Source organism: Panulirus ornatus, chromosome 50 (assembly GCF_036320965.1).
Source record: "Panulirus ornatus isolate Po-2019 chromosome 50, ASM3632096v1, whole genome shotgun sequence".
Classification (NCBI taxonomy): domain Eukaryota; kingdom Metazoa; phylum Arthropoda; class Malacostraca; order Decapoda; family Palinuridae; genus Panulirus; species Panulirus ornatus.
The window spans coordinates 12,502,415-12,518,424 of NC_092273.1; the positions used below are offsets into that span (position 1 = coordinate 12,502,415).

At 46.0% G+C, this 16,010-nt stretch overlaps 1 non-coding gene across 1 annotated transcript; it reads left to right on the top strand.

Moving 5' to 3' along the window:
• The first annotated feature begins 11,839 nt into the window (after positions 1 to 11,839).
• Positions 11,840 to 11,911, top strand: TRNAQ-CUG (transfer RNA glutamine (anticodon CUG)). Its single transcript has one exon. It is a non-coding gene; the product is annotated as a tRNA-Gln (tRNA).
• The last annotated feature ends 4,099 nt before the right edge of the window (positions 11,912 to 16,010 follow it).

Consider the following 16,010-nt stretch of genomic DNA (forward strand, 5'->3'; position numbering starts at 1 on the left):
GAAACAGAGTGCGGGGTTCATTTGCACCTCCATGTACATTACATACCCCCGCGTAACAGTGAACTTAAGACCTGTGTCTTAATTCCTTCTTCCAACCATGTTCGTTGGCTGGTTATTAGGTTATTGATCCTATCTACTGCCAGGGTCATTAAGGACCTCATTATTGAATTATAACAGTCATCAACTACCAGGGTCATTCATGGCTGTCCCCGTGAGATTATGATGACGAAATGTTTTCAACATTTTCTCCAAGTGTTTCAAGATGATTTCGGGACCATACATGCTCTCTGCTTCAATGGCTCATGACCTTATTTTTCTTCAATCATAAATCTTTTACTTACGCAAATTCTGAGTTCCTTACATCCAAATCTTTTACAATATTGTTCAAATTTTTTGTTGCTAAATAACATCATTTTCTAAGTACAAACTTTTTTTTAAATGAAGTGGTCGTTTCATTATCGAAGTTCAGATAACAAAAAAAAAATCAGTAATTTGCCTATGATAGATTATCTATTGATCGCTTAAATAACCTTCAAATACGATACTTTCACAAATGCAAATTTTCCCCTTATTGTGGACGGTCGACAGTCACAAATGGTCGCCTCTGTAGTTTCTTTTTAATGCCTTAATGAGTCATGATGTCTTATTGCCTCATTTGCCACGCATCAACCACCACTACAACCACCATCATCATGTAGTTGTTATTCATGATGTACTGTAGACACCCAGGGTTTTCACCATCCACACAGCTTGAGACGACCCCCACACAGACTCCTCCATGGTTTACCTTGACCACTAAACACGCCCTGGGTTTATGGAGTCATGTCCATTTGTCAATATCTCATTCTAACCTTGATGCAACTCTTGGCTTGGTCACCGTCTCTGAAGTTGGAGACTGTGGATCACGCTGGCTTTATGATCCGTTTCTCCGCTCACTCATCACCGAGTTTATTGTGGGTTTTAGATGGATCACATCCCACAATGTACTGAAGTACTGGTGGATGGCTCGGGGTTTCCTCGATGTTATATAAGGGTTCTTTCTCAGGACTTGAGGTCAGAGGACAGACGGAACTAATGTGGATCAAGTCGTCACATTAGGAGCAAGAGATGAATAGGAGAAGGGACAAAATATTAGAGAGAGAGAGAGAGAGAGAGAGAGAGAGAGAGAGAGAGAGAGAGAGAGAGAGAGAGAGAGAGAGAGAGAGAGAGAGAGAATGGGTAAGAGATTAGTATGAAGACGAAGATAAAAATATAAAGAAAGATAGATCATGTGTATAATTAAAATACATTGAGTGCAGCCCAGTAACTAGGACGAATGGTGTGTGTGTGTGTGTGTGTGTGTGTGTGTGTGTGTGTGTGTGTGTGTGTGTAAGGAAATGACATGAGTTAAGTCTAGCCCAGTGTCTTGATAGGACAGATAGATGGTGTATGTAAGGTAAATCCTGTACGTGAGGAAATACCAGGAGAACCAGGATCTTCACTGGCCAAATAGACGTTGTATGTAATGACAAGGTATTCATTAAACTCATTATCTTAACCTTGATTAGGACAGATAGGTCGTGTACGTCAGGGAAAGATATTCCTTCACTCGTAGCTTAGTATCTTGATCTTAACACAGCGAGCGAGACTAGCGATCCACTCACTTAGGGATATGAGGTGACAATTGCTCACTCTGGATGGTTGTACTGACCTGGATGTTTGAGATGATCGAACACACGACCCACACGAGAGTATATATATATATATATATTTTCTTTTTTTCTTTCAAACTATTCTTCATTTCCCGCATTAGCGAGGTAGCGTTAAGAACAGAGAACTGGGCCTTTGAGGGAATATCCTAACCTGGCCCCCTTCTCTGTTCCTTCTTTTGGAAAATTAAAAAAAAAATAATGAGAGGGGAGGATTTCCAGCCCCTATGAGTGCACGGGGAAAATGAAACACGAAAACTTCCCAAGTGCACTTTCGTGTAATAATCACATCATCAGGGGAGACACAAGAGAGAAATATAACAGTCAGTTGATATACATCGAAGAGAAGAAGCTAGGACGCCATTTGGTAAACATGTGATTGTCCAATATATATATATATATATATATATATATATATATATATATATATATATATATATATATATATATATATATATATATATGATCTTAGAATGATTTCTACCACTTGTAGAAAGTGGGTTTTTTTTTTTTTTTTTTTACAGATTAGTGGTTATAACTTGAGGGTAAGTCTCAATAACCCTGGCTTAAATTAACTCAGTTAACCAACCAATTACAGGTTGTTAACAACTTCTCTTCAAGGATAGAGGAAGTTATAGCCAACTTTGACGAACTTGATATCAGAACTTGGGGTAGAATTCGTCGAACATGAGGCACAGTGAGGTGGTGCATGTCTTGCTAAAGTGTGTGTATCAAGGACACAGAACGGCCTCCACGAACACCCGTCCTTGCCAAGAGCTCGAGCACACGCTCAAGCAAATGAACTCTTCAACTCCTCAAGATAAACTTGTGTCATGTCTGCTTTCCATGGCCACTCGCAGTTGTAGTTTCGTGAATAGCCCCCAGCCGAAGTTTGCATGTGAACATAGCGACAATTGCTCCCGACATTGAGGTTGTGTATATCTATTTGTATATCTATTTATATACACAGTTTACGCCCTTGCCGATGAGTTAATCATAAGAAAAAGTGTAGGAGTGTTTTATGTGGGGACGTTACAGCAATTGATGTTCGACATTCCCATAGATGACAGAGTTTACTCCAGACTTGAGTGTCATATCCACCTCCTACACCCACCGTGTCACACACACGAGTGTCATATTCACCCCCTACCACCCACCGTGTCACACAAGAGTGTTTTATCCTCCTCCTACCACCCGCCGTGTCACACACACGAGTGTCATCCTCACCTCCTACACCCACCGTGTCACACACGAGTGTGTTTTCCTACTACACCCACCGTGTCACGCCACCACCAAGAAGTGCTTCATGGTGAACCACTCCGAAGCAACGAGACTACAAGACGAGACAATCCATCCGCTCATTCTTGAAAGGACTCCGAATACCTTAACTGTTCAGCACAGATTACGGACGTGGCGACATCTGCCAACCCGACCCGACTCGTCGCAACCTCTCTCTCTCTCTCTCTCTCTCTCTCTCTCTCTCTCTCTCTCTCTCTCTCTCTCTCTCTCTCTCTCTCTCTCTCTCTCTCTCTCTCTCTCTCTCTCTCTCTTTACCGCTACGTTCACCGCGTTCCTCAGGTGACCCTTTCCACCCTCCCCGCCTTCTGACCTTCCTCAGTCCCGGCCAGCTCCCTCCTGACCTTCCTCAGCCGAGATTACCTGACCTTCTGACCTTCTTTAGCCGTGACCAGCTGGATTTTTGACCCTCCCTTGACCTTGATCAGCTGTCTTTAGGTGATTTGTGACCTTGCTCGCCCCTTATTAGGTTTCGTAGGTGACCTTTTGACCTTCCTTAGCAGTGACTAGTCGTCCAAGGTGACTTTCTGACCTTTCTCAGCCCGCCAACAGCTGTCCCAAGTGACCTCCTGACCTTTCTCAGTCTCCGCCAGCTGTACCAGTTGATCTCTTGACCTTCCTCAACCCTAAATAGCTGTCCCAAGTGACCTTCTGACCTTTCCTAGCCCTGACCAGCTGTACCAAGGTGATGACCTCCTGACCTTTCCCAGTCCTGACCAGCTGTACCAATGTGACCTCCTGATCTTTCCCAGTCCTGACCAGCTGTACCAAGGTGACCTCCTGATCTTTCCCAGCCCTGACCAGCTGTACCAAGGTGGTGACCTCCTGACCTTTCCCAGCCCTGACCAGCTATACCAAGGTGATGACCTCCTGACCTTTCCCAGTCCTGACCAGCTGTACCAATGTGACCTCCCGACCTTTCCCAGCCCTGACCAGCTGTACCAATGTGACCTCCTGATCTTTCCCAGCCCTGACCAGCTGTACCAAGGTGACCTCCCAACCTTTCCCAGCCCTGACCAGCTGTACCAATGTGACCTCCTGTCCTTTCCCAACCCTGACCAGCTGTACCAAGGTGGTGACCTCCTGTCCTTTCCCAACCCTGACCAGCTGTACCAAGGTGGTGACCTCCTGATCTTTCCCAGCCCTGACCAGCTGTTCCAAGGTGGTGACCTCCTGATCTTTCCCAGCCCTGACCAGCTGTACCAAGGTGGTGACCTCCTGATCTTTCCCAGCCCTGACCAGCTGTTCCAAGGTGGTGACCTCCTGATCTTTCCCAGCCCTGACCAGCTGTACCAAGGTGGTGACCTCCTGACCTTTCCCAGCCCTGACCAGCTATACCAAGGTGGTGACCTCCTGACCTTTCCCAGCCCTGACCAGCTGTACCAATGTGACCTCCTTTCCTTTCCCAATCCTGACCAGCTGTACCAAGATGGTGACCTCTCCTGACCTTTCCCAGCCCTGACCAGCTGTACCAAGGTGATCCCCTTTCTCCTGACCTGCCTCAACCCTGACGCGCTGTCTCCAGCTAACCCCTCCTGACCTGTGCCCAGGTCTTAGGGACGTGCAATGGAAATGGAAAGCTAGCGAAATCCAACGTCCAGACAGAGACTGAAGAAGGAGGCTCTGTCGACATCGAAGACATGAGGAAGGAACCCCCTGGGAATATCCCTGTACTTGGTGCTCCTCGTATGTTCTGGTCCTTAAGAATCCTTTTTAAGCCAGCCATGAACGGGGGAAAGGTGCGCTGATCTTACCACATAGGGACTTGAGATTACTTAAAGAGATTAGCCACACAGGGGCGAGATTACTTAAGAGACGTGTCACACAGGGACGTGATGTCACCTGTCTCACAGGGGCGTGATGTTACTTAAGAGACGTGTCACACAGGGACGTGATGTTACTTAAGAGACTTGTCTCACACGGGCGTGAGATTACTTAAGAGACGTGTCACACAGGGACGTGATGTCACTTGTCTCACAGGGGCGTGATGTTACTTAAGAGACGTGTCACACAGGGACGTGATGTTACTTAAGAGACTTGTCTCACACGGGCGTGAGATTACTTAAGAGACGTGTCACACAGGGACGTGATGTTACTTAAGAGACTTGTCTCACACGGACGTGAGATTACTTAAGAGACGTGTCACACAGGGACGTGATGTCACTTGTCTCACAGGGGCGTGATGTTACTTAAGAGACGTGTCACACAGGGACGTGATGTTACTTAAGAGACTTGTCTCACAGGGGCGTGAGATTACTTAAGAGACGTGTCACACAGGGACGTGATGTCACTTGTCTCACAGGGGCGTGAGATTACTTAAGAGACGTGCCACACTGGGACGTGATGTTACTTAAGACACTTGTCTCACACGGACGTGAGATTACTTAATGAGACGAGCCGTACAGGGGCCGGAGATCAGTTTAAAGAGCCTAGCTCCACAGGGGTTCTGTGATCACTTGAAAAAAGACTAACCACACATTGAGATCACTCAAGAAACCTCTCTGGTTTGATCCTAAGAGCACTTAGATGTGGGGTCAACTTAACACCTAGAATTAGATGAATGATAACGTGGAAGACCGAGTCACGACAGCCTAAGGCGCTTAGGTTCGAATCCTAGTTGCGACAGTTGGTCCACAGTCAACCTAGCTGTTCATCCACTCCAAAGGGTTGGTCGATAAAATGGGTACCTGCCTCATGCTAGGGTATATATATATATATATATATATATATATATATATATATATATATATATATATATATATATATATATATATATATATATATATACTTCAGTTGCCCATACCGTCTCAGCCTACGAAAAAAAAGGGAGATTATTGAGCAAAGTTTTACTAAATGCCTTAAATGGCTCTGATTTACTGGACATTGCCGGGAAAAATGATAAAAAAGAAATGGTTTAGTTAACAGCAGTTCAAGGAAAATAAAACGAAGAAAAATGAACATATCTTAGCGGGGCCTCGTCCTTGTGTGGGACCAGCCAGCCGATGGGGTATGAACCCCTCCCGTGGGTGGATGGTGGTCCAAATTTTTTTTTTGTTTTCGGACCAACGTTGCTCGAACAATCAGATCGAATCGATGATTCGGTCTCTCTCTCTCTCTCTCTCTCTCTCTCTCTCTCTCTCTCTCTCTCTCTCTCTCTCTCTCTCTCTCTCTCTCTCTCTCTCTCTCTCTCGTCCCCCCTCCCTCCCTTAAGGTGTGACAGCTGCCCTTCTCTCTCTCTCTCTCTCTCTCTCTCTCTCTCTCTCTCTCTCTCTCTCTCTCTCTCTCTCTCTCTCGTCCCCCCTCCCTCCCTAAAGGTGTGACAGGTGCCTCTCTCTCTCTCTCTCTCTCTCTCTCTCTCTCTCTGGGAGCCATTGTGCTCCCCCCCCAATATTCCTCCTTTATCATTGCTATTCCAAGAACCTCCCTTTGTCCATGGCCTGATGATGATGATGATAATGACGATGGTGATACACCTCACTTGGAGAAGAAAAAAGAAAAAGTGAAAGAAAAAAAATGGATATTTTGGTATTTTGGTAGAAGGCTTCGGTTTCTGGTCTGGTCATCCATAGATATACATAATTACAGTATTGGTTAGGCTTATGTATCCTCTATGTCAAAATCCAGTTATAGACGTTATTTCAAACGTCACTGATATAAACGAAATATATCCTAACCTCTCCACTCACTCAACCCCCTCCTCTTCTATCTTATTTCATGCTTCAGTGATAACAAGAATTTCCCTCACCCCAACCCCAGCCCTCCTACCCCATCTATCCTACCCTGCACTGAACTACACATGTTCGTTTAACGCGAATTCACTGCACCGCATCTGGACCTTTAACCAAGGAGACTTTATAACCGGAATCATCTCTATGAATCAACCACCCACATTTGTCATTGATTACTGTGGATGTTTTCTTTCCTTCCCTATATCTCTCTACAGGTGTCATCATCGTTTCCCTGGTGCTTTCTCTTGTCATGTGAACTGACACTTGCTTCGAACCCCAGGAAGAAATGCTTTGCTGGTGTGTTCTTCCGCCTCTATAGCATCATGCTATGGCACTCGGGAATTGTGGCTTGGCTCTTGACCTGACCAATAAGAGGTTAGGTCAGAGGTCAGGCCATCGTGCCTAAGGTATATAGGGTCGGACAGTCGCGCCCAAGAGGTCGTTCTCTCGTGCGTTGGAGTCGTACCGTCGTGCTCACGGGTCGTCCCGTCGAGGTTACGGGTCATACCGTCTTGCTCAAGGGTCGTCGTACCTTCGTGCTCCAGGATCGTGCAGTCGTGCTTAAAGGTCGTAACGTCGTGCTTGGAGGTCGTATACCTTCGTGCTCAAAGGTCGTATCGTCGTGTTCGAGGAATTAAGAATCTCGTTGAAACAACTGCTTTCGAGACGAACAATACATTAGACAATAACCTATGAGAGAAATATTTCCCCAAGGTCTATACTCATTGACCTAGCAGTCTTGGGGTGGTGGTGGAGATGATTCTTGGCGCTCTCCAGTGCGTTGTCAGCAACCCTGATCACATCCAGTATCAAAACAAGTGAATTAGTTGTGCTTAACCTTGATACGATGCGTCTTTATACACCAAGAGATAAATACTCATGTTTCAGATAGAAAATCATAGCGTAGTCGTAAATTACCTTTTGTTTTCGATAGGTTAGACGTGACTTGACCATCAGCCTGGCCCATACACTATGTATATATAAAGAAGTTTGCATGGTACAACCTTGTCACGATTTCTGATTAAAAGTTACTTTACTTCCTGTCCTTGTAGTAAAATCTTATCATTACAGCAATTGCTCCTAAGCTGAGTTCGAGGACACACATCCCCATAAAACAGCTTCCCAACCCCTTCAACCATTCCTCCTTCTCCCAGAACCGTCTCCTTTTAGAACCCGTCGGTTGAGTCGATATATCAAGGAATGTATTCAGAGTTTCGTGTCCAAACATATAAGCCTTTGGGCCACAACTATATCATGTTTATGTTTTAAAACAGGAAATGCGGACAGTGTATTACCCCACAGACAACCTGTTTGTTTATGTCAGAAGGGCTGATGTAATGCAACATGGACGATTTTCTTGAACTTTACTGATTACCTGGCGAATTCATGCACACTGAAGGTAAAGTTTCAGTTTATGTAAGAATTAGTGTCAAGAACTTTCAGATACGTAATCATATAATCTTAGTCTTACTATATACGAGGTAGAATTTAACGGTAAAGCGTCATATATATATATATATATATATATATATATATATATATATATATATATATATATATATATATATATATATATATATATATATATATATTCCTCAGAAATGATGTGAAAATAAGAGGAATCGTCATTATTATTTCAAGTTCTCCCTCTCGAGGGACGTTCATTGGGATATCAAGAGAAATTCGTGAGATATCTGGCCTCAGGGACATGTGCTGTTTAGTTCCCTCCTCAGGGACATGTGTTAGTCAGGTCCTACCTCAAGGTAGCCCCTCACGAGGTGTATTTTAGTACTTGAAGACAAGGTGTTCGTAGGTGAATCTCATACCATCGTGTACACCCAGGTTAGGACGTGTGTCTCAGATTGACAGGCGCCACATACAGGGTGGAGGGGGCAGTGGGTAAAGGAGGAGCGAGGGCGTCAGGCAGACACGGAGGGAGGTGAGAAGACTGCGAGGGCGTCAGGCTGGGAGGGAGGGAGGCAGAGAGAGGGGTATCAGGAATGCAGGGAGGGAGAGAAGGAGACAGGGAGGGCGTTAGGCTGAGAGGGGATGGAGACCGAGAGGGTATAAGGCAGGTAGGAAGGGAGGGAAGGAGACTGTGAGGGCGTTAGACTGGGAGGGAAGGAGACAGGGAGGAAGGGAGGCAGAGAGTGCCTTAGCGTCAGGTAATCAAGGAGGACAATAACGAGGTTATCAGGCTGGTAAAGAGACAGGGAGAGCGTCAGGCAGGGAGGACATCAGGCAAGGAGGGAGCAAGACAGTATCATCCCTACTTTCTGTCCAGAAGTTCATAAGAATCAAACTCCGCCCCACACCCACAGGAGCAACATGCGCCCTACATCAGCACCGTAAATATCCCCAACACCCATTGATACAGAAGGCAAAAGCAGAACACAACAGGTACTCTAACTGACTCTCTAACACGAAAATACGAAGAACCAAGAAACATCTTCGAAGACTGGAGGGGGGAAACCCCCTCCTCCCTCCCGACACAAGAAATATGTTCGAAACACTAAGGAAAACTCCTCCCCGAGGCAGGGTCTTATACCTGACACTCGACAATAACAGCTTGACGAGGACCGAGGTAGAGGCGGTGCGGATTTTATGAGCGTCGGGAAGTTTGTATACAGTAAGACACCCGAAGAAAATTGGAATCAATAACCAAAATCCACGAAAAGATAAGAACAAGAGTGGCTGACTCGAGCGAGCGAGCGAGAGAGAGAGAGAGAGAGAGAGAGAGAGAGAGAGAGAGAGAGAGAGAGAGAGAGAGAGAGAGAGAGAGGTGGGGAAAACACACCAGATCATACAGACTGAGCGCGGTTGTTCGTTCCTTCAGTGACACCTGTTTCTTCATGAGAATGGACGTGGCGGGACCACGAACTGCCATTCCAAATGACCATGAACACAGGTCTAAGAAAGAGCCAAAATGACAAGACACAAATCAGCAGAAGACCCCATGACGTCCTCCTCCTTCACCACCACCACCACCGCCACCTCTAACACCGATACAGTGTGATGCTTTTACACACACGTTACTTTACCCCTGAGCTTTATCAAGGAAGTCGGGGTAACAGGAGAACCTCAGAGAGGAAGACGTGATCTCAGCTGAACTTAGGAACCTCACCGACTCATATCCGTCTCAGAAGGACCAGGGAAAATATTTGAGGGTATGATCTGCAAAACAACAGCCACTGTCACCAAGATCAGCGTGGCTTCCGGATGTAGGGTTCGTAGAAATAGTTCCATTTACCAGAGTCTTAGAAATGCACAGCACAATCATATAAGGACACATGATGAAAGCCATCGAAGAAGTATAGACCGGCTGTCTACACTATAACCCACCGTATGTTACATTTAGCCACGCCAGAATATACCACAGAGGCTTTTGAAATATACGAGAGATGCATCCAGAAAGACATGAGCAAAGCCATCGACGGGGTGTGGACGAGATGTAGATCACAGTTACCCTACGCCAGTTGCCATCAATATCTTAGTCTGCACCTCAAAACCACCATCCTGTCGCTCTGAGCCATGACCAACACCTCTACAACATCACCGGCGCTATTTTCTAACGCTCACAGCATACACTTGCCCACCACTCGTGGGCAACATGAGCATTGGGCGTCTTTTAAGCAGACTGCACCACTCAGATGATTATCTCTAACAACACACCACCCCGAGCACGTCCACCTTTTACAGTCAGAGGCATCCAGACTCGACAGCTCCGAAAGAGACGGACGAAAATAAAGACAAGGGTAAATACATTTACTCTGTGGCGCCTGGGAGAATGAAACCCCAAGCGATACAGCAGTAGATGGTTACCTGATAATGTGGTAATCGAAGGAGCTCTCTGAGAGCCTGGGACGTACAGGCAAAATAAAACATATTTAAAAAAAAGAAAGGACTGAACATGGTTAAGCGACCTTGACCAGTCTATACAGAGGTAGATATTACACCTGGTAAAAGGCTACGATCCTCCCTATATTTGACCTACGCCCTAGTACCACACACACACACCTCGCCTCCAGATCACGCATACTGAAGCTACAGAGCACAAAACAAGGCTCTTCGTCACAAACGAAAATCATTCACGCGTCGAAGATACCAAAGAACAACACCAGAGACTAAAGAGCAGTTGAGATACGTGGGCTTAAGCGAAGCATCACAAAACATATGGTAGAACCTTGAGGTCAACAGAGACATAAACCATTTCGACTGAGTTACTAATATGGATCATGTCGGGTTCCTTACGGAGCCTCGTAGCCCAGGGAGAGGCCCTACCAGCCAGTCATGGAAATACACGGTTGGACAGTAATAGGCTTGGCGAATTTCATTTCTAAACCAACAAAGAAACACATTACACACGCATTCCCCCAGTGTGGCGGAGGGATGCAAATGAGGACCCAGAAATAGGCATCAGGCAAACCCGTCCACACACATCAGTAAAGCCTACGTAATAAACCTATTCACTCCGGTACTGTCTTCTGATTCTCTACTGTGACTTTCCCTCCCCAACCACCCATTGATGTTAAGATTGGTCAGGTAGGGAGGGCTTCAAGCAGATAGGGAGGGAGGTAGGCAAGCAGGGAGGGCTTCAAGCAGATAGGGAGGGAGGTAGGCAAGTAGGGAGGGCTTCAAGCAGATAGGGAGGGAGGTAGGCAAGCAGGGGGGGCTTCGAGCAGATAGGGAGGGAGGTAGGCAAGCAGGGAGGGCTTCAAGCAGATAGGGAGGGAGGTAGGCAAGCAGGGAGGGCTTCAAGCAGATAGGGAGGGAGGTAGGCAAGCAGGGAGGGCTTCGAGCAGATAGGGAGGGAGGTAGGCAAGTAGGGAGGGCTTCAAGCAGATAGGGAGGGAGGTAGGCAAGCAGGGAGGGCTTCGAGCAGATAGGGAGGGAGGTAGGCAAGCAGGGAGGGAGGCAGGCTAGCAGGTGGAGATATCAAGCAGGCAGGCTGTTTGGCAAGGCACGCAAGCGAGTAGGGAGGGAAGCGAGCTGCCAAGCAGGGAGGAAAGCAGGCTGGCAGGGAAGGAGGCTGGCGTTACAAGCAGCGAGGGAGGGAGGGAGGCTGACCATCAGACACAGACGATGTTGAACAAGGTCTTCTGCTAAAGTCAGCTCCCTCCCACCGCTGGTCCCATGGTGTAATGGTTAGCACTCTGGACTCTGAATCCAGCAATCCGAGTTCGAGTCTCGGTGGGACCTAGGATTTTTATTTTCCGCTGATCTTATTGATTTTTTCATTTTATTTTGTAGTATACACACTGACATGCTGTTGGCGTTCACATTCATGAACATCCGGAAAGGAATATATATATATATATATATATATATATATATATATATATATATATATATATAGGTAGATAGATAGATAGATAGCGATAAATCATCTTTAGTAAGGCTGTATCTTCGTAAGTAAACTTCACTCCCTACAAAGAGTATGTCATTTCCCTGCTCCTGCGTGGAGCGCAGCTTCAAAGAAGTTGGGGCCTTATAGAGATGGGTTCTTGAGGTTATATAAATTATTTAATGATGGTGTTTTATGCTTGTGTAAATATGTATATAACCTTTGACCTTTCCCTTAATGGTGACGTTCGGGTGGGTGGGGTGGGGTGTCAACTTCCATTGGATCTATTTCTTTAAGACTTTGGCACGTGTGTTGATCCTTCGGAGTGTGTCACAGGTCACTCAGTGATTCTGGGGTCGGGAGATCGATGGCCGAGGTCAGTGTCACGTAATTTGGTGACGTCTTTCTGCATCACCACTTCATTTTCAACCAAAGGAAATACATTCAAGACTTGGCATGTGTATTATTAATCCTTGGAGTGATGAAAGTTCTAATCTACTCTGAAGTCCAAGGAAAGATTAATTATGTTCATTGCTGCTACAAATGGATATGGTATCTTTTCTCCACCATAATCCATATTTTGTACAAAGGAATCAATGAGGATTGTTGAAGTCATGACTACGAAATGTTGGAGATCTTCATTTACACTGTTTCATGTCGATAAGGTATTCCAAGAATCGATACTCCAATCATTCTTGAAATTTTTCTGGAATCGCGTTTTCGTCCAAGAATTTTATGATTACAGTCTTTCGTGTGTGTATTCCAAAGGTCGATTTTCTACATTCTTCCCTGGAATTTTCTGGAATCGCGTCTTTGACAAAAGAATCTCGTCATTACAGTCTTTAGTGTGTCTATTTCAAACATCGATTCCCAATATTTTTCCTTAAGAATTACCGGAATCTCATTTTCACCATTCAGTGAGCGGGGTACCCCTTAGTTAATGGCTACCCATCGACAGAAATTCTGGTTATCAATGATAATGAACTAAAACATACTTACATGGGTCTGTCAACTTGGGGTATATATATATATATATATATATTTTTTTTTTTTTTTTTTCAAACTATTCGCCATTTCCCGCGTTAGCGAGGTAGCGTTAAGAACTGAGGACTGGGCCATTGAGGGAATATCCTCACCTGGCCCCCTTCTCTGTTCCTTCTTTTGGAAAATTAAAAAAAATTGAGAGGGGAGGATTTCCAGCCCCCCGCTCCCTCCCCTTTTAGTCGCCTTCTACGACACGCAGGGAATACGTGGGAAGTATTCTTTCTCCCCTATCCCCAGGGAAATATATATATATATATATATATATATATATATATATATATATATATATATATATATATATATATATATATATATATATATATATGCTTGTTCTAGAACGTAATAGCGTGTGCTCTCATGTGGCTCGGTGGACTGTAGTTTAGGTCATGGCCAGATTGTACTACATCATCATCATCATCATCACTACCCTGGTCATTGATCGGCTTCCATTTAGGATAGGAACTTTTTTTGGCCTCTTGAGCTCGATGGCACAGCCCTTGAGCACGGCCTTACGACCCTTCAGCGTGACGGAACGACCCTTCAGCGTGACGGAACGACCCTTTGACCTAACACTTACGAGTTATGTCAAAGGGCGTGTCATCATACTCATGGATTGTGTTCAAGGATCGTACCATCGCACTCAAGGATCGTACCATCGCACTCAAGGATCGTACCATCGCACTCAAGGATCGTACCATCGCACTCAAGGATCGCACCATCGCACTCAAGGATCGCACCATCGTACTCAAGGATCGTACCATCGCACTCAAGGATCGTACCATCGCACTCAAGGATCGTACCATCGCACTCAAGGATCGTACCATCGCACTCAAGGATCGCACCATCGCACTCAAGGATCGTACCATCGCACTCAAGGATCGTACCATCGCACTCAAGGACCGCACCATCGCACTCAAGGATCGTACCATCGCACTCAAGGATCGCACCATCGCACTCAAGGATCGCACCATCGTACTCAAGGATCGTACCATCGCACTCAAGGATCGCACCATCGCACTCAAGGATCGTACCATCGCACTCAAGGATCGTACCATCGCACTCAAGGATCGTACCATCGCACTCAAGGATCGCACCATCGCACTCAAGGATCGTACCATCGCACTCAAGGATCGTACCATCGCACTCAAGGACCGCACCATCGCACTCAAGGATCGTACCATCGCACTCAAGGATCGCACCATCGCACTCAAGGATCGCACCATCGTACTCAAGGATCGTACCATCGCACTCAAGGATCGTACCATCGCACTCAAGGATCGCACCATCGCACTCAAGGATCGCACCATCGTACTCAAGGACCACACCATCGTACTCAAGGATCGCACCATCGTACTCAAGGACCACACCATCGCACTCAAGGATCGCACCATCGCACTCAAGGATCGCACCATCGCACTCAAGGACCACACCATCGCACTCAAGGATCGCACCATCGCACTCAAGGACCACACCATCGCACTCAAGGATCGCACCATCGCACTCAAGGACCACACCATCGTACTCAAGCACCGCACCATCGTACTCAAGCACCGCACCATCGTACTCAAGGACCACACCATCGTACTCAAGCACCGCACCATCGTACTCAAGCACCGCACCATCGTACTCAAGGATCGCACCATCGCACTCAAGGACCGCACCATCGCACTCGAGGAAATAAGGATAATCTCAAAGAGACAGTGAAGCCAGTCTGCGCATAACACCCGGGGGATGTGGCCTTTTGCTGGCGTTCACATTACTCAGCACCGCCAGGGGTTATTTTCCCTCGTTGCCACCACGATTACAGTACGCGAGGAATTACACACTTGGTCATGAGGTGTGTGTCTCGGGTTTGGCATTGTCCTAACACACCGTGTGTGTGTGTGTGTGTGAGACAAACGCACTCGAGTCCGAGAGAGAGAGAGAGAGAGAGAGAGAGAGAGAGACTGTGTGTGCTTGTGTGACTCTTTCTCTCTCTCTCTCTCTCTCCCCCCACCCATCTTTCCCTCCCTCCACCTCGCCTTTTCCTCCCAGGCCTGAGGTGTCGTTTGTAAAGCCAAGTGTCATTACTCATCGCGTAACTACCATTTTACCGCTGACAACGGCCATTCGTCTCCCTAGTGGAGCGTTCAACTCAGGGTGCGAGCCGCCGTGGCGCCATTGTTACTACAAGGTGTGTTCTTAGGGCCTGTGTTGTCTTATTGTTGTTGCGAACGTACGACACGGTATGACTGATGAGAGAGTCTGGCTGACGCAGGAGAACGAAGGACGTGTTGTTTGAAGATTCTTGGTAATGGTAGACATAACTTAAGGCTGGTGGTGGATCTGTGTAATGGATGACTTGGGGAAAAACTACTTATAAAAGTGTAAGGGAGAAAAAAAGAATAATGTCTCTAAAGAAACGAAACTGTTCTATTTAGGGTTCACTGTTCCCGCTGTACTCTCACCTGTTCTGTTTAGGCCGTTTCTTGTAGCTAGGTACCAGGTGTTTAAGAATAAAGTTGAAAATCATAAAAGAATGAAAGAAATAAAGGCACTTACAGATCTTATCTTTGCTCGACATAGGGTAGAGACGATGAGTTACCTTAACTATCAAAGACGATGATGCAAATGTGTGTAAATGCCTCGATGGTCACTGAAAGAATCATTAATCAAGGTTTGAACTTATAGAAATGGCTATAAGGGGTGTAGGATGACACCTTAGTGGGATCATTATATTCACAGCATCCTCTTAGCTCCAGTGTGTCTAGAAAAATGAAAAGCAAAGATAAACAATTGCTCGATGCTGTAGAGTAAATGGGATCTCGTGTTCAAGTACTTGATGGACAGAGGGAGTTTGAAACCACTGTGCTTATTGGTTAAGGGTTTGAATGCTGAACATGTACTTCAGATACTATAGAAATCCAAGGG